Source organism: Alexandromys fortis, unplaced genomic scaffold (assembly GCF_014885135.2).
Source record: "Alexandromys fortis isolate MF-2015 unplaced genomic scaffold, M_Fortis_MF-2015_v1.1 scaffold_39, whole genome shotgun sequence".
Lineage (NCBI taxonomy): Eukaryota > Metazoa > Chordata > Mammalia > Rodentia > Cricetidae > Alexandromys > Alexandromys fortis.
The window spans coordinates 5,022,818-5,048,856 of NW_026067918.1; positions in this window are offsets into that span (position 1 = coordinate 5,022,818).

Consider the following 26,039-nt stretch of genomic DNA (forward strand, 5'->3'; position numbering starts at 1 on the left):
CAGCAGGTCTAATAAGTGTCAGGTAAGTAAACTAAATCCCAGTCTTGTTTTTTTTTTAAAGTGACCATATTTTATAAAGATATCAATGTTACCTTTGCTTAAAAGCTTTATTTATCACATAGTATCCAATACATATTAATAACTAACAGGGGAGGGGAGAGGTAAGGAGGGGAGCAGAGAAAAATGTAGAGCTCAACAAAAATAAAAAAAAATAACACTGACTATTCTATTGAAAACTAATATGTTCCCCAAACTCCTAATAACATTTCAAAATAAATAACAAAGTCACCTGTACTAGTACAGGCTTTGTAAAGATTGAATTCAAAGTTAAGCTATTTTTTTTAATTTTGGAAAATGTTTGACATTATAATATAATTATATTATTTCTCCCTTCCATTTCCTCTCTTCAAATCCTCCCATCTTATCCCATCTCCCCACCTTGCTCTCTCTCAAATTCACAGCCTCTTCTGTCATGAATTGCTATTTCTTGAGTGATGATATTACCAGTAAAGCAGCCTCATGCTCATCTGATCCTCTCTTAGGTTACCTATTCTCTTCAGGACTTTAACGGACTCCGAGACGATCAGTTTAGAAGGTGGAAACATCAACCCAGCCTGTCCAAAGACCTGCCTTTGATCCCTGGAATCCACGGGAACAAGTAGAGCACACATTTAAGAAGCTGGATATGGATGCATGCAAGCTCTGAGGGTAAAGGTGCTTGCCTCCAAGCTTGGGGACCTGATTTTGGTCCCTAGGACCCATGCAGGATGGGCTGAGGTGAAAGGGGGGAAGGGGAGGAGACAGCAGGCTTCTGACAGTTATTTTTTCTGGCCTCCACAGTGTGGGGGGGGGGGCACACACAGAGGGTGGTGAGGGAGGGAAGGAGAGAGGGAGAGAGAGGATAAGTGAGTAAATGTAATTTTAAAATTGATAACACAATGAGGCGAAGCACATGAAGCAGAAACAGGAGAGTCAGCGAGAGGCAGGCAGATCAGCAGAGCCCTGAATTGCACGGAGCAGCAGTGCGAGCAAGAGGGACCACCTCAATCAAACAACGAAACAGCTCCAGAAAACAGTCCTCTGGTCTCCTTTAAGCCACGGCACGCATTGTGCCACGCCCTGTCCCCTCCCCATACACGCAGAGTCAAATTTTAAAATAAACAAAAAAGATGCAAATAGGTGCATGTTTTCAACCACCTCTCCTGGGATTGTGGTGAGCCAAGCGTGGCGGCTCCCATGAGTAATTCCAGCACTCAGTACGGTAGGAGGATGAGAAGGGCGAGGTCAGTCTGGGCTCCACGTGAGACTTCGTTTCAAAGCACACCGCGGGATCTAGAACCGACCCTTAACCAGCAAAAGGTGCTGGTCATTCGGCAAGCAGCTCACAGTCATCAGTCTTTAAATAAATGATCCAAACAGGGGTCAGTGACGACGGACCACGTCAAAGGCTTTGCTTTGGTGATGCTCTCTGCCTGAGAAATGCACTTTCAGTTCTACGTTTGTTCCGAGGAAGAAAGAGCTGTGACATCGTTTAGGATCTGTCCGTGCCTTTCCTATCTGTGTCGCTAAGACTCACACTCAAGTTTGTCTGAGTCCAGGCCCCCTGTACTGCGCTATCGTGTGTGTTACAATACGTCTCGAGCGGCTGTGCATGTGACTTGAGATCCCTGAGACCTGTGTCAGCTCCCAAGCTGACACATCTTTACTGAAGCTGACAGCTCAGCCCAATTACACTAATTATACACAAACACTGTTTGCTTTGTGTTTGTTTTTGTTTTTTCTCCAGGAGTTCTGCTTCATCCTGGGTCTCCAGACCTTAGCAGAAGGAGGAGGGTCAGGCCTGTGTGTTCCCTACCTGCACACCTGAGTCACTCAGCTGAGTCAGCACTCTTGCCCCGGGTCCTGTACGTTCCTTACTAAGGCTCCTAAACTGCTTCTGTTGATGGTATACACATTTGCTATCTGGGAGGATCAGCAGACGGAAACCCCGTTCCCGTGATTGCTAATGAGATTTCCCAATGATAGTGTCAAATTAAATCCTGGCTCTCTAAATTCACACAACTATCACGGAATGCATCAGCCAAGGATAGGGCTCTGCAGGGGCGCTGACAGTTTACTCCTCATTCTAAACAGAAGTCTTATTGGTGAGCAGACTGCGGCACCTTTGCCCCAAGCACTGGCTAGACCTGAGTAAACAGCACAGATGCTGTGCTCTGGGGGATTTCCAGGCCCCGTCCCATGCTCCAACTTCTTGAAAATTAGTTTTGAGTCTGTCGTTAGCATGGCATCTTCAGTCATTTCTGTTGGGGGTTTAGCTGATAGGGCTCAGCTTGGATTAGAATCCCAGCTCCATTATGTGCCCTCAAGCTCGGACCTTCTAATCCCTGGTCTGGTCCACAGCTTTCTCATTTACAGCAGGAAGAAAACTGGCATAGAGTTGTTAGAGGTTTGGAAGATGTATCAAAGCATTCAACGAGTAATTATTCTTCAATAAATCTTGAACAACCTAACCTGCTATTCCTTCTGGGATAACCGGTGCCTGGGAAACACTGTCACCTCATTCCAGAGCCTGGCTGACATCAGTATCAACTTGCAAACACGTATGGGAAGTGGTCATGAACCCAAATACCTAGCCTTAGAGATCAGAGATGGCTAAGACTCAGTAGATGACGGAAAATCCCACATGAATCAACTCCTGGTCTGAAGGAAATAGAAGAAAAGGAAGGGCAAAGATGTGTCAGATAAAGCTTATGGAGAATAAAGTGAAGCTCAAAGCTAACTCAACAATTATTACTTCTGCTAAACTAATTGATTTCCTTAGGCTTCAGTTTCTTTTTCCTTTCAAGTGAAAGTGCATAAAAAATATCTTTCCAGGTAAATATTAAATCTAAATAAGATTTCTTTTTAATACTTTTTTCGAAATAGAGTTTCATGTACTATGTAGTGGAGGATAACCTTGAACTTCCCCTTCTCTTGCCCCTCTCTCACTGATTGCTGGGACTGCAGCTCTGTTGTTCTGTTTATGCAATACTAGAGATCGAACCCAGATTGTCCACAATAGGCAACCATTTTGTCAGTGGAACCATACTCCAAGTTCTTATTAGCTTGCAAAATAAAGCATTGAAAGATACCATTTTCGTGACTATATGTGATAAAGTTTTTAACTGCCTTTATCTTGGTTCTTATGGGCTGATGAGCAGTGCTAATAGACCTTCACTCTTCCATTCTGCTTCCCACTGCTCTAGTCTTTATTTCATGCTACAAAAGGTGCTTTAAAATCAAGCAACTCTGAAGTGAGGAAGAAGGGATAAAAATTATATGTATAACTCCTGGAAAATATGCAGGAGAAATTAAGTGCACAAAGCCAACATTTCTAAACCTAAAAATAGAACAGCACAAGATAGTTGATGTTCTAAGGGCATCTGTTAGGTTTTGAGGCCTTCATCATGGCAGCAAACCCATGTTTTCTAACAAAGCTTCCATTGTGGTCCCTCCAAAAGGCAGAATACGACTGTGAAAATAGATGACAAGGTTTGTATTCTTAGTTATAATTATTTTTTTCATGGTATGGAGCTCTGATGGATCATTCATTTGTTCAGATAAATTCATACTTTCATGAATGCTATGTAAGTCTTTTAAGTGCTATATTAAGGATATCTTGGCTTATAAAATATCTCAACTCTGCCGTCTGTCGTTCTGAGCTACCTAAGCAAAGAAACATTGCAAAATGGAAAGCTTGCAGCTATGTTTTTGTTTTAATATTTTCTTCCATTTAATATACCCGGATGTTTGACTCGGAGTCCCATAATGGTTGTGTTTTCACAAAATGGAACAACTGAGAAACTTGATTCCATGACCACAGATGCCATGGCTCCAGCAGACACCAGATTGAGAAACTGAAGCAGTCAGCTGTGACTCATTGTCCCATCAACAAGACCCGATCAGACACACCTGAGTGTCTAGCAAAGCCCTCTGCTATCTGGGAATCATACCCCACATTTTACACACGCTGAGAAAAAAAAAAAAAAACAGTCTAGGTGCTTGAAGCTCAAAAAAATCTGCATAATTTTCAAGAACAAAATTGAGGGAAAAATGTTCTTGGATCATAGTAGTTGAAATGAAGAAGACAAACATTTAGATGACCACTTCTTTCCCACCCTATCACCGTATATTATAATCACAAAAGTCCTGCTGAGTAGACAGCATCATTCCCAACCCATGTTTTAGCACAAAGATCTAAAACTCAGACAAATCGGGAAACATGAACTTGCTTAAATAGTTTAAGAAGCTAAGTCAATGGCTGTTCTACTTTCCCAGCATGCCTGTGAACTCTAAGTTCCTTGTTTCTTTCTTCAAGGATGACAAGTGAGACTTAATATTTCTTAAGTTTGTAGCTCAGTCATGGTGCATTATCGCTGTATAAATGTAAGAAACTCAGGCCACTGTGAGAAACAAGAGCTATCTCAGCAGAGGAAGAATTGTATATAAAATTAAAAGAGCACAGAATCACAGTATTTGGCTTTTCATGAATATAGGCAGAGATCAGTGGGAAAAGAGCATATTCATAAGCCTTCAAAGTATTAGAAAAGAAGCTTCAAGTCCTGAAACCTCTAGTTTTTTTTTTTAGTTTTTTTTTTTTTTTTTTTTTTTTGTTATGTATGTGTGTGTGTTCGCCAGGAATGATATTTTCCCCTCCAGGACTATTTGAAAATGTCCAGAGACACAAGTTTCTTTTAGTGTCACGACAAAATCAGATGAATGGTATGCTATTGGCATCTAACTGCCCAATATGCTTCAGTACCCAGGATAACACCTCATTCTAGAGAGAATGGTCCAGCTTAAAAAGTCAACAATGGGAAAAAAAAAACTTATCTGATAGTATGAGCTCCTTGATAAGATTATGAAAAAAAAAAATAGAAAGAACTGATACCTGGAAATAATGAAAAAACAAATGGGTGAACACATAACTATAACAAAGTCAGATAAAAGAATATTCAGGTTGTGAAGTAGCTATATCCCGTAGTACCATTGAGTTACATGGTCTTGGAATTGTTCATTTGAGGTAAGCGGTCTTGAATTGTGCCTTTGTTGATCACTGTAATGACTGCAACTGAGATGTGGAATTATCTGCATGTCAGTGTTAGAGACACGGGTCAGCAGTTAAGAGTGCATAGTTACCCTTTCAGAGAATTTGAGCTCAGATCCCAGCACCCACACTTGGCAGCAACCGCAACCTCCTGTAACTCCAACTCCAGAGCAATCCGTAAACTTTGCCCCTCCTTCTATCACTTAGCAAAACCCACACATAAAACACACATGCACATAATTAAAACTAAAATTGTTTTTTAAAAACAATTCTATGTATGTAGTAATATATCAACTACTCCAAAAGATGCTGAAGAGAAACCTTCTGTCTCCCACATCGGGGTAACTTGTGTACATAATAAAATTTTACATAAAAAACAATATCAGTGTAAAAGAATGCTTCTCGATGTATTTTAATGTGCACCTTGGTGTCAGCTTTGATTCCTGCCAGAACAGAGTCCTTAGATAGAGATTGCTGTCAATTGGCTACCCCATCCTTTCCTCTCCCTCTCCTTTCATTACGTTGGGTCCTTATCTTTAGCAGACAGTAGCCAACTTAGGATCATTGCCCCAGGGAGAGGGCAACACTAGGCAGTCAGATGTACCACTCAGATCTGCCTCGGTAATTTGTCAACCAATCACTCCACCTCTCGGTATGATAAGTATGACGGAGCAGCTCTTGGTAGAGTTTCATTACAATAAACCTATGTTTGCACTAAGGCATTTTCCCATGAGAACATTTTAATTAATTTATTAATTGCAAATGAAGTTACAGGTGTCTGAGTGGGTAGGCGGTAGAGGTGTGTGTGTGTGTGTTTGTGTGTGTGTGTGCTTGCTTGCTTGCACATGCGCACAAAAATATGTGTTTTAATTGCATCTGTATCTACCTCTCTGGCCCCAACCTGTCTAGGCAGGCTCCCAGCAACTGATTCCCACACAAGTCTGTGCAGGTAGGGAAACTTGTCACGTGAGTGATGGAATGGCTCTGCCAGGCCTACATGGTGATGCAGGAAACTAACACTGTGATACACAGGTCCTGGCTTCTGGGATGGATGTTGGCAGCTGTTTCCTTAGAGACTGGGCATTCTTTCTAGGATCAAGTGAGTATGGTAGTCTATAATCTCTTCTATATTGCTTGAGAATATAATATATACACATTCTGTGTTTTGACCGGATCCATCCCCTTTATCAAAGAGCATTTAGTGTCCTGAGACACTGTGCCTACCTTGCTAATAATTTTCAGACATAACTTACAGACATTGACTAAGATGTGTCCCTGGCTCTCTGAGCAGACACAAAAAAAAAAAAAACAATTGATTTGGAGACATCAACCAGGTACAATTTAAATTAAATGGCAAAGGTGTGGATGTGACTACTTCTTAGGTGGAAGATTGACATGGAAAGAGTCATGGAGCTAGACTCAGCCGAGCTTCACCGGGAGATCTCCACTCAAAGCAATGTACTGAACATTGTCAAGTCTCATTATACCTGTGAATGAAATGGCAGTACGAACAGCTACCTTTCAGACCATTGCCAAAGAATGTGAACACAAACTGTTCAACACAAGGGCACTGGTGAAATCGCTATTATTTGCCAATATCTTTGGTACTATTTTCCCATAAGCCCTTGAGTATCTGTTGGCTTGTTTATGTTCTCACCACAACAGTTTCCACTGGACAAAATTGATTTTGTCTTTACCACTCAATCAAATATAGGCGGCAAAGCATTAAAGGGACATAACCTGTCCCTCTCATTCTCGTCCCTTACAAATTTATAAGGAAGTGTTGCAATAACTCATTATTTAGCTACACATTGACTTCACTTAAATTAAAGTATAAATTCGTCTAGGGTCTTTTCAACGTGGTGTATTCCTCCACTTCTTCATTGTATTAGGAAACACAAGTCTTTGTGGATTCTCTAATGATTTATTGCTATGGTTTTGGATTGTAATCAAAATGTAGGAGGAAATATCACTTGATTTTATTGGGAATCTAGTTACTATTGGGATCTATCAGTATGAACGTGTCTCATCTCTGTATTTTAACTTCAAAAGGATCTTGTAACTCTGCCAAAACCGAAATAAATATAAGATATAAAAATGATGGGAACAAATAAATAAGGAAAGTTACAGATGACAATTTTAGCCTTCATCTTGTAGGGATGGAGTCCAATATGCTAAGATAGTCCAAGTCTGTGTGTTTTCCTGTTCAAACGCTTACGGCTAATTAAAATAAACACCGGATTCCTACGGTTTACTGAAACTTTATTACATTAAAAAAAAGTGTGGATGTGTGTGCAAGAGAGGAAAAAATGAGCAACAGAGAGATAAAAGTTAATTAATAGCATTTGGCTTTCCTCCAAAATATACCCTGTGAGCTTGAGGTATTTGCGATTGGGCAACTCAGGTTGATTGGTATGTGAAAACATCTGTCCTGATGGATCTGCCTAGAAAACAGCTCTCTGGGAAAGCATGGCACAGTGTCTTCCGCAGCATCACTATGTCCTTCCACAATCCTGACAGTTCCTGCACGACACCGCCCAAGGTCTGGGTTCTGATTGGACTGTGAGCTGGACTGATTGCAATGGGCTTCACTTCTGAGGTTGGCTTGGAAAGCTGAGTGATAAGTGAAGTCATTAGTTTCCCCCTTGGAACTAAGTGTTGATTTATATCTCCAGTGGGAGCTAGTTTTTCCACCACTTTTTTCCTAAATGCAGTTGGGTTTGGAGTACCCTATCTGGTACTATTTATAATCTATTAGTCCCCATTTACTACAGAGCCTGGAACTAATTGCACATAAAAATCCTCAACTAGTTTCTGAATTAAAAATAGTTAGTTTTATGGCTAGAGCCAGGTTTCCCAAAGGGTGTTCCATGAAATACTAGTACCATGATATGTCCCTCCAAAGGGGTTCATTGTTCAAATACGCTGCAAGGAAAACGGGCCTTTGGCTCTCTTTGCGTACTCTTAGAGATGAGGATCCACAGCAGTTAAGTCAGGGTAGACGTCCCCTGTCATAAAATCACATAGGATAGTTCCCAGCAAATGGAAACGTGGTAGAAGTACATTAATAAGCTAATACATTACTGAAGGCCTGAGAAGCTTGACTGCCGATAATCTGCTTAGCTTAGCCAAACCCTTCCCAGAATTATGATGACCACACAACGATTCTCTTGGTCCAAGACTGTCAACAATACACAGCACTCACCTTTCCAGGAATAGACTTGAGGGGACTCTCATCTAAATCACTGATCTATGTATTCTAAATATTTTAGATAGACATCAATTCATTCAACAGAAGTTTAAGTACAGCTATAGCCTTTGTCTTGAGAACACATCAACAACAAATGGCTGAATGTGTCATCATTACTCATTACGTTAGGAAATATAGAAAAATATGGCAAATACGTGTGTATTTCTAAAACAAGGCAAACTGTCGGGGTCATAGAGAAGCATTGGCAAGGGTGCTTAGGATGCATAATATTGATTGTCAATTTGATACGTTGTAAGACGGTCTAGGCGACCATCCTCCAAACATCCCCATGAGGGATTATCTTAACTGGGTTAATCAGAGTGGAAAGGCTCAATCTAAGTATGGCATTTCCAAACGTTGGGCTGGAGTCCTGAAACGAATTAAAAAGAGAAAGCTAAGTGATGGGGCAGCTTGCATCATTCTCTGCCCCTGACTGAAGGTGCAGTGTGCCCATCTGCCTTCTCAAATTCCAGGCACCATCACAGACTGTACCCTGTAACTGTAAGTCAATGCAAATCCTTCCTTCCTCAACTAGCTTTTGTCTAGGGTATGTTATTCTACAGGCAGCTGAGGAACTGAGAGAAGATCAGAAGGTGAAAAACAGAAATATATCCACACTTGAGCTAATGTCTTATAAATCCCCCAAGAAACTGGGGAAATTATTGTTATGAAAACCAGAGGTGAGCATCTGGGAAATGGTCACTGCCAACAATCATGCTTGCAGCCTCTCAAAGGCTTATAGAGAGTGGGAGAGTGCTCCCTATGTTAGATCACTCAGCGTTGTTCTTGTGTGGATCTTACAGAGGAAAAAAATGTAGATCTGGAATATATGTTTGATTTTATTTTTGTTGTAAATTAGACTGCCTTCTATTGGTACCAGCAAGTAGATTTCTCTGATGCTATTAGTCCTACATGGTGGAAAGAACTAGGCTATTTTGTTTCTTTCCACTCTGATTCTGTACAGTTCTGAATTCTGGACTTTGGTTCTGCTTTCACATTGGTCTTGCTTTTGTGCAAATTTTTCCCCCATTGAGGTCTGGGCTTTGTGATTTTCCTCCGCATTATTCTCCACCAGACCTTCTTGGGGAAAGCTGTTTTCATGTTGTTTTTTTTTTTTCACAATGAAACAAAACTTACTTTAGACCCTAGAGACAGAGAATTCCAAAGCCCGATCCTAAAGCATCCTTTCAAGTTCTGGTCAGCTGTCCAGCAGAGAAAGCCTTCCAGAATACTCCTATCTCGCTGTTCCCAGTGCAAACCTTGTGAACACCATGGCGGGGTGTTTTTCCTCTTCAAGGTAGGATACTTATGGATTGCTTAATGTTGGGCTGTTTGTTTCTGTGTTTATCTTTCTTTTTAGCTTTGTTCTTAAAAAGCATTTAATATGAATTTTGACCAGCTAAGTTTGAGTTGGTCTATATTTTTTTTTTTACTTTTTAATTTTCTTTTTAAGATATGTGGTACATGAGGTTTTGGAAATTACTTAAAATTATCATTTTCCAAAAGGAAGCCCTTATAACATGCACACAGGAGTAAAAAAGCTTTCATGAACTATATATCTTCAGATTATTTTATATTAAAAACATTTTAAGAATTTGTCACTGAGTTTTCTAGGAGATTCTTTGTGCCTTGAAATTAGAACCTTGAATTATATTATGTTGAAATAGGAGCGGCGGGGCTGCATCCCCAGCACCCCAGCTGCCTGCTAGCTTATGCCCGAAATAACAACACACAAACTGTATTCATTTAAACACTGCTTGCCCATTATATCCAGCCTCTTCTCAGCTAACTCTCGCACCTGAACTAGCCCATTTCTAATAATCTGTGTAAGCACCCATAGTTCTCAACATTGCATGACTGTGGGTTGTAATTTCATATTTGAATCCAAGACAGTCTGTATCTACTCTGCCATTGATGAGGACATAGATCTAGTATACAATGAGAGATTTCTTAATCTACTTAAGCATCTTGTGAAGATGACCAGCCTATGTTTGGTGTCATGGAGGACCACTCTGAAAGATAAAGAGGGAAACTTGGAATTTGGATGGTGAGAATGAGTGATCCTATGTAATACTTTGAAGCAGAAGGAGAGGAAGGGAAGGGAGCAGAGAAAAATGTATAGCTCGGTAAAATCAATTAAAAAAAGAAAGAAAAGAAAAAAAAGAACTAAAGAAAGACAATGGAGGGGGCATTTGCCATGATAATCCTTGAGACAATTAGTCACAATAGTCATTCTGAAACTGTGGGTTTTAAACTTTGGGTTTTACATAGACACATTCAATTATATGTCTACACACTTGTGTAACACACACACAGAGACACACAGAAAGAAAAGATGATATAGGTGAAATTAGAAAAACAGTGACCTTTATATCCTCTTTCGTGACTCATGTCTTTTCTAACTATGCGGAAGTCATTGAGATGTATAGAGTGTAGGATTCAGTAAGTATTTCTTTGGGTAGTGACCTTAGTGGTGCTGTGTGCTGCTTTTATCTGTGAGCTAATTACAATAAGTTGACCCTTTATATTAAAATATACAGCAGACAAAAAGAGGCACAAGGTTGGTGTTCCAGAAGTTAGTCCTGGTAAGAAGATTAAATTTCATTTTAAATGAAATATGAGGACAATGAGCCAGTGGACTGTGATTATCTCCCAAGAACTCTCAAAGTCCTTTGCAGTGCAAGAAACAGAGGACTAGATGATTCCCGTGTGACGGGCTGTGGACAAAACAGGCAGCAAGAGATTGCTAGGGAGGCAATAATGAAAGTATAAATATATGTCTTTTAATCTTATTATCATGTAGAATGAAAGTCATATATATGTATATATGTATGTATATATATATATTTACATGTTTGATTTTCTGTAAGATTTTATGTGTAGAGGTGTTTTTATGGATGGATTCATACAATGTGCATGCAATGCCCAAAGAGGCCAGAAGAGGGCGTTGGATCTCCTGAATCTGGGGTTGAAGATGCTCATGAGCCAACCTGTGGATGCTGGGGATCTAGCCAGGTTCACTTCAAAAGCATCTCTTAACTGCTAAACTATCCCTCGGGCCCCAATGTTCTAAAAGTCACGTATTTGTGAAAGTCAATGAATAAATAAAAACTACATTTAATTTTTGTGATTCTATTAACTAGATATATGGGGATCTCACTGGAACTCAGCTCTCTGCTCCCTAATCTGCATGCCACAACAGAACAGTTGCAAAATCCAGCAATGGACCCACTTCAGCCTCCATGTCTCCCCTGCCATGAAGGAATGCATCACCTGAAACTTTATGCTAAAACACAAGCAGGTTAAGCCACTGCTGCCAAGCCTTTTGTCATACCAGTACAAAAAGCAATCAAAACAGTACTCAAAAGCAAGTTGGCACCACAATATGGGTTCAGAAAAGCAGGTTTTAAAATGACAGGGGTGCCCAAGACAAAAAAAAATCTTTCTTTCCTTAATGTGATAGTAACTATCCCAAAATGCTGCAACAATGTAATAGTAACCATTCCAAAATGCTGTAACAATGTAATAGTAACTACCCCAAAAACAGCCTCACAGAAATCAGCATGCATCTGCCAGCAAAGCTATAAAAAACGAAAAAGAAGAGAATATCAAAGGAGAAAGAATAAATCTAAATGACATTTAGAGACCTTAAAATAGTTTTCTAAAGAGTTATCTGATGAAGAAAAGTTAATAATAGTCCTAAGAATACTGACAGTAACATTAACAGATATTTTCTGACGCACGGGCATCCAAAACATACAAGCTGTTTGCAAAAACATGGGAAACTTTTAAAACAAGACAAAATAAAATACCTGAACTCTTAAAATGAATATTGACACATTTGAAATACTTAAGTCCATTTTCTTTAACTGTTTGGAAACAAGGGAAGTGATTTAAAATTATCCCCCAAATATATCAGTGTAGATCCTTAAAAAAATAATTATTTTATGTAAATCGTGACCACATGAAAGAAAGCGTGGCAACAACTGCCAAACACTTAAAATGGAATAATTAAAATGTTACAAATCAAAACCAGTAGAATAAAATTGCACTTTTATGATAATCAGGGGAAGACAAGAATGCTTCTTTGGAAAACGCTCCAAAACAAGAACAAGAAGAAAAGAATGAATGCAGACACCAACCTCGAGGAAACAAAGAAACATCTTTGTAACCCTAGGCCATAATTCCCCAAAGCTGCCAATTGGCAGTGATGTGCAATTGGGGGCAGGAAGCTCCGAGAATGTGCACCTGCCTTATCACTGACAAGCCAACATGGCACTGTTTCCCAAGGTTGGTGGGCACCCTGCAAGGGGAAAACCACCATCTGCTTCTGGGAACAATTAAAACCTAGGAGTTGCATTGCCAGTGGGATCTTCTTGGATGCTGTTTGGAAAGACAAAATAGCATAGTGGTTAGAACAAATTGGGAAGCAAATATGTGTGCCACAGCCACCATTACACAGGCAGGGCAGAAGAGTAAATTGAGAAGAGTTCTCCACTGGTTCAATTCCCAGCACCCATATGACGGCTCACAACCATCTATTACACCAGTTTCGAGGGATGTGATGCATGCATACAAATGGCACATTAACTTACAGGCAGGCAAAGCATCCATATAAAATAAAGTAAATTAACTAATTTTAAAGATAGACAAAATGATTGAAGACAGGGTATGATGTCTTATTGATTTTCTCATTTCAAATGCTTGCTGGGTATAATTTATGATGTAAAATGCAATTATTTGGAACTTCTGGATTTATTGATGTTTAAGGCCTGCATAGGTATAGATATATTCAAAGAGATTTGTATTAATTATGCTACATATGTATATACATATACATATATACATACATACACACATACATATTATAACCTACATAACTATTGGCTGAAAAATTAGTTAGGATGAATCACTATTATTGAATGAATCATTGCCTATTAGAACAATTAACATCTACCTAATGATAGATGTCAGTTAGGTTAAGCCATAAGAAATGGGTGAAATAGTGTAACTAATGCTTAAAGAAAAAAAATAAAATCATGTGAATTTAACATTTACTTAAATAAGAAAAATGTTCTAGAATTGGAGAGCAGTAAAGATCAAAATATCTTTGCATGGCCCACCTCATCGTGACATGAGCAAGTGTACAGCGGTGAACGTATGAGGGTCAGCAGTCAATTTTATGTAGTCTGTCCTTTCCTTCCACTTTTATGTAGGGTCTAGAAATCAAGCTTTGATTGCTAGGAACGAGTAACAGGTGACTGGCTCGTGCCCAGCTGAATCCCAGCCCCCAAGTATGGAAACAGGTTTAGGGCAAAGTTATAAATATAATTCAGGAATACCAATAAGTGCCAGGTGGTGGTGGCATACACCTTTAATCCCAGCACTTGGGAGGCAGAGGCAGGAGGATCTCTAAGTTCAAGGCCAGCCTGGTGTACAGAGCAAGGTCCAAAAAAGGCTCCAAAGCTACATAGAGAAACGGTGTCAAAAAAAAAAAAGAACAAAAACATAAAATCCAGCAAGAAGCTTATTACAGAGGACAGTGGGATGAGAATGATTGTATTTTGAATGAGTTTGCACACTCCAGTCATTAAGAAAATATAACACGACACAAGCTATTCCTTCATTGTGCTAGGCCGGGGGGAAAAAGAGACATGGTGATAGAGTTGATAATACCAGGTGCTGGGGAAGAATGATACAATGAGTGTCTGCTCTCATTCGGATGAAGAACTGGCATATCCACTAAACACCAACTTCCCCTCATCCCGCGGTGAGCTATCTCCCTACAGTGCCCTGACTGGTTCTCCCGTTTCCAGACTGATCACCTCCAAAGACTTTTTGCACCTCTCAAATGATGTCTGCATTTGAAAAACCCACAAGTATGACACGGACCTCCTATCCAGTGGAACTGGGCATCAAAACCATCCAGAAACGGTTGGAAAACACATTGTTCATGGGAGAGCACATATCTCTTCGGATTCTTCTGCTGCATCTGTGCTGATCTTATGAAGCCTCTGGGACTTTAACTAAAATCCAAAGAACGGTTATCATCTAGGGTACCCAGACTATCTCCAAGGTCAAGCGTTCTGGCTGGTGGCGGAGCAGCTGCCATTATCGCTACAGGAAGAAGGAAACAAGCGGGAATCCTTCACTTCCCTTGCATGTGTAAGTTCCAGTTGCCGTGGCTCTTAGCTCCTGCTTTGTAACTGACTGTTGGAAAGGTTTTTTTTCCCCCATTGAAATAGAAATGGGCGGGATCGGTTTTGTTTTAATTTAACTAGGTTTCCTTCGTATGTGACATTTCTGGCATCCAGCCTGCAGAGTCTGGGGTAATGAAATGTATGTAGTGCAGAGAGGGGAAATAAAACCTTCTTCTTCATCTTTTTAATTTTTTTTCCATGCCTGTAAACACTCCATTTCACCTGGCAGAAAAGTTGTTCGTGACCAAAGGCTCCTGGGCAAAACAGGTTTGGACCCAAAGGAAATAAAGAGAACTCTTGTCTTTCCTGTTACATCGAGTGATTTCATACGCACCAACTCTTCGACTTGAAAGAGAGAGAAGGAAGATTATTTTTATCCCCAAAGCCTTTCCCCAGGGTGGCCTCTCCCAGACGGAGCAGGTATGATTTACAGGGTTAATCCCAGAGGACCCAGCTGTATTTCTCCCCCAACTCCCCCTACCCCGGCCGGCCGCTGCTCTTGCAAGGCGTTTTTTATCTAAGAATCCTTGCCAGAAAAATAATAACAGTCCGAGCTTCCTGTGCTGTTTGCCACTTGTCTTTGTGGACAGCCAGCGCGGTGTGCAATGTGAGCTGATTTTATCAGGCTGTGTTTGTAAGCTGGGGTTAACGCTGAGCGCGGTGTGACGGGGTGAAGGAAGTTAGGTGCAGGTTTCCTGCCGTAATCAGTCTCCTGGGTGGAGTAACACAGGTGTGTCTGATCTCCCCAGGGACTTATTATCTCTTGATAACCACATCCTCTGTCATTTCCTTACCGCTGTTATTTCCCCCAGGTTTAGACACAAAGACGTGATTTATGTGATTGGATTGACTGACAGGAAACTGTCACCCACTCTGCGCTGTGACAGTCAAAAGAATATCCATTTTCTTGCAATGGGGGCTGCCAATAGGCTCGTGTCTACAGATTAAAGTCTTTCTGGGCCAGCAAGGTTCAGGCAATAGCTGTTTTTGTTGACATTCCCAGAGCCCCTTTCACAGGCAATTCAAAACCTTAAACCCGAAAAACTTTCACAGATCTTGAGAGCCATGAAGGATAGGTTGCCTGAAGAGACTCACTAGTCTGCTAACCAGAGCTTCATGAAGGATCTGGGGAACGTGTCTTCCATTAATGGATGAACTTCGTGGATCAAAGAAGCAGTTTTCTTCTTGTGCTCAGGATGGCACAGGAAGCACCTGAGGCTGAGGCTGCACGTGAAAGGCTAGTCACTTAGGAGCTGATCTCGTGTCTGATCCTGAAGTGATTGCCATTACTTCGACTCGAGGAAAAATGAAACTGTGCTGTTCTGAACCTGAGCGCCCAGTGAAGATGACTTATGACTGTGATGCTCACTGGCCTTTTACAGAAAAAAAAAAAAAAAAAAAAAAAAAAAAAAAAACAAAAAAAACAAGCAAACGAAAAAAAAAAAACAAACACAAAGCCAAAAAAAAAATCAGAGAATTATTGAGACTCAAAGATTGATTCACCTAAATGTTTCTGACTGAATTACTTGGTTAGTTTGAAGGACATTTTAATTCCTATCATCCTAAATATGCATAGGGGAGAAGTTGTATTTTCTTCCAGTTTCCCTTAGGCGAACACAAAGCATTAACCTTTTACCTAAACTGGGTTTGTATGGGTTCATGTGTGTGCATGCACATGTGTGTACAGGTAGTATATGTGTGTCTGTGTAGACTGCAGGACAACCTTGGGTGTCCTTCCTTAGGCACTGTCAACCTTTCCTCTTTTCAGGCAGGGTCTCTGCTTAGCCTGGAACTTAGCAAGTAAGCTAGACTGGCCGGCCAACAAGCACCAGAGATCTCCCAGGCCTTTTCTCCTCCCCTCCCCCCCCTCACCGCACCACCACCACTTTTTATTTAAATGTGGGTTTCAGACTTGCAAGCATTCACTTAGCCCAGCTTCCCAGTAAGAAGGGACTTTTGTTTCTACTTTAGACATGTAGGAGGCTGTCAGTGTTTTTGAAGATATACCATGGTAAGCTCTAACCTAAGAGACTGTGAGCCCTGATGGAGAAGGGTCACCTATCCAAGTAGTAGTACCTAGTCTCAACCCTGCTTAGTTTCTAAGATGATACAAGGTAGGGCACGTTTAGGATGGTATGGCCACAGTCTGAAACAAAAATGAAACAAAACCTGTAGTCATATTCAGAGGGACCTGTGACCTAGGCTCTCCCATAGCCTTTGAGAGACTAGGGCTGGGGATCAGAATTAGGCTGTTGTCTCAATGGTGGGTACCAGGCCTCTTACAAGAGCTGCTACTCCGTGAAGAACCAAAACGTCCCAGCTGCAGACTCATTTTTCTGGGCACGTCCATGAACTGGTGTATAATGACGTAGTATGTTGGCACACTGAAGCAAAGCTTTGCAAAAGCCCAACCAAACACAGGGGAAAAGAACTAAATCAAAGCAAGAGGAATGACGTAAGAGGGGGTGATGGATGATTCAGCCGCAATGCGTACTGTTGTTGGAGCCATTTTATATTACACGTACTCAAATAGCACCTGTTTTCCTTTTAAGGTTTCACAGTCATGTTTTCCTTTCTGGGCAGGGGACCTTTCTATCTTCTTCCTTCCTCATATCCACATAGAAGTCCTCCACATATACAGTTCTGACAGAACTCTGACATTGGCTGCTCTTGCAGAGGACACGGATTGGTTCTTAGCACCCACATGGTGGCTCCCAACCATACACAACAGCATTTCCAGAGCACCCTCTTCTAACCTCTACGGGTGCCAGACATTCACAGTGCACATACAGACATGCACGCAAGATACTTTTATGCATACAAAATTGGAATAAATAAATCTAAACCATTTTTTACAAATGGGTCATTTACTTGGGCAGCAAGAATCTTTATTGCATTATCCTTTGAAGAATAAAGGTTCTCTCCTCGTTCATAGGACGCTCTTTCGCGGAGTTAGAGAGGCGGCTCAGGAGTTAAGAACATTTACTGCTCTTCTAGGTGGGAGTTCTGTTCTCAGCATCCACATCAAGTGGCTCACAACTACCTGTAACTCCAGCTCCAGGAGATTGGATGATCTCTTCTTGCCTCCTCAGATCTCTGCATGCACATAAATAACAAGTAATTTAAAAAAAGAAAGTCCATCCAAAATTATACAGCACAAGAGAGTAAATTGAATAAGAAACACTATGTTCCACAGAAAGAAAAATACATCCTTCCCAGCTGGCGATGAAAGGACCGTATGATACTTTTTTATTTGTTCTCACTGTAAAAGCAACAACAACAAAAAAGTAACAAAGATTCCAAAACACGCCGCACAACTGCAATATGACTGATGTTTAAGTTAAACTAGCTGTTGTGTGTATAAACTTGATGGTCAGCTCTGGGTCTGTTTATGGTGGAAGGAACAGAAAGGTGTGCATTCATTTTGCTGTACTAACGGGTCCGCTAAATATGGATAGCATATTTTCCTAATGAATATAAACAATTTTACAGTTTATCTTTCTAATTTTCCAGTAAGCCCAGGTTATTGATGGTAAAATGACTCGATGCAAATGCATATTAAGTTTTCATTTATTTTTCCTGCAATATGGCTGCACACCTGAATGAAACATTTCATGAATGGAAAGTTAATCTACCCAAGCCCTGGATGCCTAAAGCCTTATAAGAAATTGGACACTCTTTTGGATTTAGTAACCACATAGGAGCATTGTGCAAAAAGAAAAATATAGAGACTTGATCTCAAAGCCCAAAGCTTCATCTGTAGTTGAAATAATTGAGGTACTTTGCTTTTTATATATTTATATATACTTTTTTTTTCATTTTAACAGCCTCAAATCATTGGTTTTCTCAATTTTCATGCAGAGCTTAGTCTACTGGGTAGCCCCCAAGGTGTAGAGCTTTGAAAATAAAATGTTGATTTCTGCTGACAGATGTCCTATACATATATGTAATATGGCATCTTGTAAGTGTTAATTGCCAGGAACCCATTGGGGCATAACAGAAATGGTACCCAGCCTCACTGTGAGTGTATATTCTCTGTTATTTTTCATTGTGTATTTTGTGTAAGCACACCAACAGAAGGCATGGCTTTAGACATGAATTTAAAATTTTTTAATCCTTTTTTGAAAAAATTTCTGTGCCTAGCTCCACTTAGTAATCATTTCTTGATCTGAGAAGCCACAGAGAAAGCTGAAGATTGTCTTTAATGTTAGGTAAGTTAGGGTGTTTAAGATGGACAGGCATCGATTTAGTCATAATGAAAAGATGGTTGTCTCTGGGACAAACTGTTCTAAGATGGTGTCTTGTTGGATGATTTCATTGTTGTCCCCAGAAAAAGGAATTTGAATAATGCGAGTTAAGGAGGGAGCACATGGCAAGAGAAATGGGTCAGCTGGGAAAGGGTCGGGCAGGAATGAAGACCTGAGTTTGAGCCCCAGAACCCAAACTGAAAAATGCCAGGCACATGGGGCATTTATAATCCCAGCACTGGAGAAGTAGAAACTGGCGGCCCCTGGAGTTCTCTGGCCGGTCAGCCCAGATGAACTGATGAACCTCAGACTGGGAAAGACCCTGTTTTAAGAAGAAAGAACTAAGGTAGATGACAACTGAAAAATGAGGCTTGAGGTTGAACTCTGGCCTCACGCACACACACACATGCATGCACACATAAATGCATGTACATAAACACGTACCTGCACAAATAGACAAAGTCATCTGAATAATGTTGGATGGTATTCATAAGAGGGGAGAATATGAAATGCAGATAGCAAATACTGATTACCAATATTCCTACTATATAAAAGTATGAATATTGACCTATCCTCTTACCACATCAGGGAAGAGATAATAAACCATAATGAGCCTCAGCATTTGATTAAGGGATGGAAGTTGGGTAAAAATGCTGGCCTGCACTTCTACTGATTGACTTATTCGTAAAACTGAAGATAAGGCAGTGATAATAGCTTATGCTTGGCTTACCAAACCACTGTTAATTAATCACTGTGTGTGTCCACATGCACCGCTGATCCATGAACAATCCCTACAGAGTCCTTCTACAGCGATGCTCACAGTCCACTCTAAAACTAGATAATTTTTGCTATAAATCAACAAGCAGACTTCTAGCTTATGGTCATGTTAAGGATGTCTTCTTGTGAACACCAAAATTCAAATGACATGCACACTTCTTATCTGCTGTACGTCTTCTCTGCAGCTCTTCCCCGATATTTAATCTGGAAATTTTTGTAAACTGTGAACTCTAACTGCAGCACTCTTGGGCCTCTTTTTTTCCTTCCGTCTTTTTTCTGGATATCACTGTATGGATAAAAATCTCAGCATCTTAGCTTTAGCTTTTCCTCCTTTCAGATTCTGTGTTCAAAGCGAGGAGGAGAAGGAAGCGTTTTCATTTCTCAGTATGACCGCATGGATGTGGCGCCATCTGAACTTGCCTCGGGCCACGAGGGAGGAGACGGTATGGCACGACTGTAAATGAAGAAAAATAGGGAAAGCGAAGCAAAGCATCCTGTTTATTCTCGGTTGGAAAGCTCAGCAGAACAACCTGCGAAGCCACAGCCTTGTTTTTGGACGGATTATGCTTTTCGTTAGCAAAAAGGTGGTTTTTAAAAGCACCTTTTTTTTTTTTTTGAAAAAATAATCACGAAGACGTGAAAAAAATTGTCATTTTAGGGGCCCTTCCTGGAATAGGCAGACCTCTTAATTTATTTTAACTACTGGAATGGGAATATTTCAAAGACTCAGTCTCCGGGTACCTTGGCACAGAGGCTGCAGCAGGCGAAACTGGTCTCTTAAGTCCTTTCCGTAGGGAACAGCAGCCTTGTGCCTCACTCTGTAGCCATTCTTTTCATCGTTCCCAGATAATTGTGCCTCTATAAACACCTTGGGGCTATTACAGATAGAAGTTACATGGAAATTTACAATGGGAATCTTGTAAAAAAAAATGCGAACATTGTATGTAGTGGGGGTTCTCACAGAAAGCCCAGGTATGACATTGGCTTTGCACTTAGGCCATTTCCAGAGGCAGCTGAGGTAGCACAATCCCAAAATACAGAAAAATCCTGTGAAGGGAGTGAGGGGGGCGTGAGTTAAGGACTATTTGGTTTGGTTCAAGGTGAATTTTGAAATTGAAAGAAAGGGACACATTCACAGAGAACCTTGACTTCATAGGTTCACATTCCATTGGAGAAAGTGTCAAGAGACTGGCAATATGAATTTAAAATGCTGGTTTGTGTTCTCTGTAGAAAAGCAGATGTAAGTAGAAATACTTCTATCAAGTGAGTTAAACCACTCTCAGAAAGACAAATATCCTGAGTGTTCTCCCATTGTGACTTCCAGATTTTTGTCCAAATACTCAAAATCATGCAGGTGTATATGAAATGAAAATAGAATAAAAAACGTTGAGGGGGATAAAAGGGACTCATAGGATGAGTAGAGAAGAAAAGAGAAGGCAGGGGGGTAGAGGGACTAGCACTCAAAGTTATACAAACTCCCACGAATGACCATGTCCTCATGTCACCTTTTTCTCTTCATGATAAAGCATGAGCTGCATACTCTGTAAGAGCCAGAGTCCACAACATGCTTGCACAGCGGGTTTGACATAGCAAGTGTGCGGACTGAAGGTGAAGTTAACGTTTCGGTTTTTGGACCACAATCTATTCATGAAAGCTAATGCCAGGGCTTGTGCCAACATTTCAATGAGACATTTGTAAGAGGATATATCTTGTGGATGGCAGCATTTGCCTCCATGAAAGAATTAGAAAAGGGAGAGGTGATAGAGTCCGGGAAGGAAATTGTGGGGACAGCAAGTGGTGAGGACAGGTGGCCAGCACACCTAAGACACTCTCTGGAGCATCCCTAATAGTGTCAGAATGGATACTTTTATAACAGAGGCTCTTGTTTCTTTACAGGTATTGAACTCCCTCTAACTCCACACCCGTCTGTCACAGTAGCCTTTGGAAAAAGACTTAAAAAGTGACGAACTGCATGTCCCTCAACTTTTTTATAAAGGACTTATTGGAAAGTGGAAAGTTTAACCAATCAACTACAAACAAGTATGTCAACTACTTTAATTTCACTGATGCACCCTTGAGAGACCTAACAAAGCAAAATTGTTATTTAGGTCCCCCATGACCAGGTTTTATTAGATTTTTATTTTCTAAGTGAAATTTTGATGAAGGCTCACACTGGATCATTTGGCTGTTGCAACACCATTGGGCCAGAGAGTTTTATGGCTGACCTTAGATTAGAGTAAAGAGGGGAGCAGGATGGAGGAACTGCTAGTCACACACCAAGGCCCTCTTGGGTAGATCTCAGAGCTAGAACTAGATTATTCAAAGCAGCTTTCCCATATCAATATTCTGTAAGTGCTAAAATACTCTTCAAAATTTCAACAATATATACTAAACACTTATTTTCAATTTTCAGTAAGTTATTAGACTCCATACTCAACAGATTTTTGTCTTTAAATGTAGACCTTATTGCTAGTATTCATGTGATTTGCTGTATGATATTGGGCAAGCGACTGTATCCCCACTGTTTTCATCATCTTAACTCTGTATGAGATATAAATATTGACAGTTGAAATGAATACACTGCAATGATTCTGCTCTGGAGAGGACGAAAAATATAGTAGTGGTCTGCAAACGACCTTCCACACTGTACGTTTCAGTAAGTATGAACACAAACGCATGCTATGACTACCAACTTGAATTGCTATCATAATAAATATAAGTTTAAGGGCCTGGGGAGATAGCTCGCTGGTTAAGAGCACTGGATGCTTGCACAGAGGACTCACGTTTGATTCCCAGTACCCATGTGGTAGCTCACAACCATCTGTAACTCCAGTTCCAAGGGTTTCAAAGCCCGCTTGTGGCCTCTGAAGACACTGTATGCACAGGGTGCACAGAGATACATGCGAGCAAAACACCCGTAACATATAAAATAAAAATTAAAAAAATATTAAATACAGCTTGAGATCCTTAGAACTAGAAAAATCCTCAAACTTAGAGGAAGTGGTGGTTGCCAAATTCTTCACACTGTCAGTCAAATCCTTAATCAAGGAAAATCCTCCGTAGGCATACAACATTTCTTCCAGGCGTGAGCAGAATTGCTATGAAGGGGTCAGTAGAATACCCCCCCCCCCATGAATTCTTCTTAACAGGTCTACCTGCTCTGTCCTAGGTACTTCCACACATCTCTACCTTCTAGGAAGAGTGGTTCCATCTCATCAATCTATTCTTTCCCTAAATGAAAGAAATTTGCTCTCAATTTAGGAAACACATACTGAGGGAAAATTTACTTAGTTAAAGGACTGAAGTAGGGACACAGGAACTGGCACATTCAGACACCCACCAAGCCCTGTGTTCCTGGGTGTTCTCCCCTTGCCTTGCTCCATAACCCTGAGAAAACCAAGAAGAAAAAAAAAAGCATATTCTTTAGTAGTGAGCTGGAATGGACAGAGGCTGATCATTGAGTAAGCACCAACTGCTTCTTTCACCGTCAGATAAGATCCTGTGTCTTAGGGCAGAAAAGAGCCGTGTCTGTTCTTGCCTTTGACACCCGTTTGTTCTCGCACCCACGCACATGATGGGAGGACTCTGCTCTTCTCAGAGCTTTGATTTGCCTAGGGATTCCAGTTCCCCCTACAATCTCCCCTGATACGTTAGAGACAAATAAAATTGAATACTTTCTTCTCAAAAATGAAGAATGGAAAGGGGGTTTGCACAAACTGTCTCTGACTTTCTTATGCCCGATGCCATAAAGGTGGACTCGTGCAGGGTTCGTGGTAGGACTCATTCCAGTGGACATCACGCTAACCAAAGATTGCAGCATTCATTGTTAATGCCTACCACATGCCCAGGGAATGGCCAACTAGAAGTGAGTTGGACAGAATAAACAATAGGACAAAACTTATCTGGGGTTCTCATTTTTCACTAGGACTATTACCCAAGAGAATATGCGAGTTGACTCCTGAGGGTCAAAAGCCAGTAGTTAGGAGTTACAGAATGCAACAAAAGGGGACAGCATAAATCAAAGGCAAAGCAAAACAAAACGGTCTTTAATCTCCTTGGCCCAGAGCCATCCTGTTTTTACATTTTCGTTCTTAATTTGTGTTTTCTGTTTTCAAGAAATTTCCAGACAGGGTGATGTCATAGCTACATCTATTAAATTACTTTTATAAGTCCTTATAAAATAATTATTGCTTATTGTAAGAAACCCAATAAAACATAATTTTAAAAAAGAAAACAGAGCATTTAAAAAAAACATTTTGACACAAATACTGCACACATTTTTAAGAGAGGAAGGGCTTATTTATTTGCTTTTCTTTTTGTAGGTATATGAATGTGGTGTACATATATGTGTGTGTACACACATGCATTCGTGTGTGTGTGTGTGTGTATTCTCATTCCTCCTTGTGTCTACAGAGGACAGAAGAGGGTGGTTTTTCTCTATCATTCTTTTCATGCTCTACCATCATTTTTCAAGGCATGTTCTCTCACTAAATCAAGAAGTCACTATTTTGATTAGGCTGGCTAGTCACTGAGGCCCCAGGATCTGCCTGGTCCTGGCCCCTGTCTATTGCTGGAATTAGAGGCACACGTCCCCAAGTCTGGCTTTTTATATAAATGCTAAGGGTGAACTCAGGTCCTCACATTAAGCACTTTACCCGCTGAGCCGTCGTTCCAACCCCAAATACAGTTTAAACTGTGGAGTCCCGAGGTTGCAAAGGTAGCAAAAGGAAAGCAAAAATAACTTCAGCCTGAGAATTTGGTTTGTCATCTAAGCGTCATCCATGATCTCACAACAAATGATGAACCAAGGCAATCCCACTGTCTCATGGCCAGCAGTCTCTCTTATGGGAAAAACTAACCGTGTATCATATAATGTGTAGTGTGTATGAGGCAAGGACTGTATATGAACAAAATGTGGGAACACCATGGGGTTACTAATATCTAAGCTCTGTACACTCACTAAAAAGCAGAACTTTAACAGCATCAGAGAGGTTGCCTGGGAAACCTCCTGGAGCCACTCAAGACTAATGACTCTAGACTCTCAGTTCACATTTCCCCCTCCCCTCCTGTGTTAATGCTTTTCCTACATAGATTGGAATCCATTCACATGGCTGAAGGGAGAGGCTCACCCGTTCCCCCAGAGCTCTCTGTGTATATTCAAACAACTAACTATCCCAGTAACCCAGGAAAAAAACTTTATAAAATTAACAAGGGCTATCAGCTCAAGAGAGATAAAAATCACCTCTCAGCCTCTCAGCTAAGATCAAACAGAGCTGACAGTGGACCACTGGTCACTCCAGAGAGGATGAGAGCCCAGTTTGCTTCAGTTATGAATGATAATTCCTAAGGGACACTTATGAATGATGATATATTTGAAGCCACCTTTTATTTCAGTTTGTTTACCTTATGTTACACAGGTGAGTCACACTCTCAGAAATGAAATGACTGAAAATTCCATCTCTTTTATTTTGGGAAAGGAATCAAAAGCCTTCAGCCATGAGGGGCAGGCTTGCTGGAGGTGCAGGTTGGTATTCTGGGAAAGCAAGTGTAGGTGGAAGCCTTAGGGTACTTGCCCACCCCTTCGACAAGCTTCAGCATGGCGATGTGCATGAGGTCCAGTGCATAACTGGAAATCCCCATACACCTAACACTCAGAAATATCCTCCTGACTTGTTGGGTAAGAGTGGAGTCATATTTCAGAAATATCTTACTAAGAGATTCTGTATTATCTTTCTTACACCAAAACTCCACAAAAAAAAAAAAAAAACCCTAGATCTAACTTCAAATAATAGCCAGTTTCCCATAGTACCATCGTATGAAGCTACACACATGCACACACAACACTAGTGCACATTTATGTGCACACTTATTCCTCTACTGTGCCTCAAACACAAAGGAGCAAGGAAAAAGGACCTGGGTGTGGCCTCCAAGGTGTTCTGATTGCACATCACAGTTAATTTCTGTTATCAGCCCTCTGCCCTCTTCCAGAATTTCCCTAGAATTTTGGGTCTCGGTGGCTTTGCCTTCCCTTCCTTTCTTCATCAGAGTGGTGCTGTGGCTGGTCTCCATCTGCTGCCATCTCAGGATTAGTGAAGTCAAGACGAAGGCCTGAGATTATCACAGAACCCTCAGAAAAAGCAGCAGTAAAGCTATAAAACTTAGAAAACAGTTAACTTCCAAAATAATATTGACAGCATGATTCTGTGACCCCTGGCCTTTTCGACTTTCAAATTCATTTGACATATTTTTAAAGGATATCTCAAAAATAATATTTAATTTTACTCTGTTGCTGTATTGTCAAGAGAAAACCATTGCTGTAAGTTCTCATTATCTGAAATTTTCTAAAACTTAATTTCTAAGAATGGAGTATAACTACTTTGCATGCTTCAATTACTTAAATAATTCTCTCAGAGGTATATTTTTATTTGGCATCAATAGAGTTTTTTTTTTTTTTTAAGAAGCATATGAAGTGTCTACCT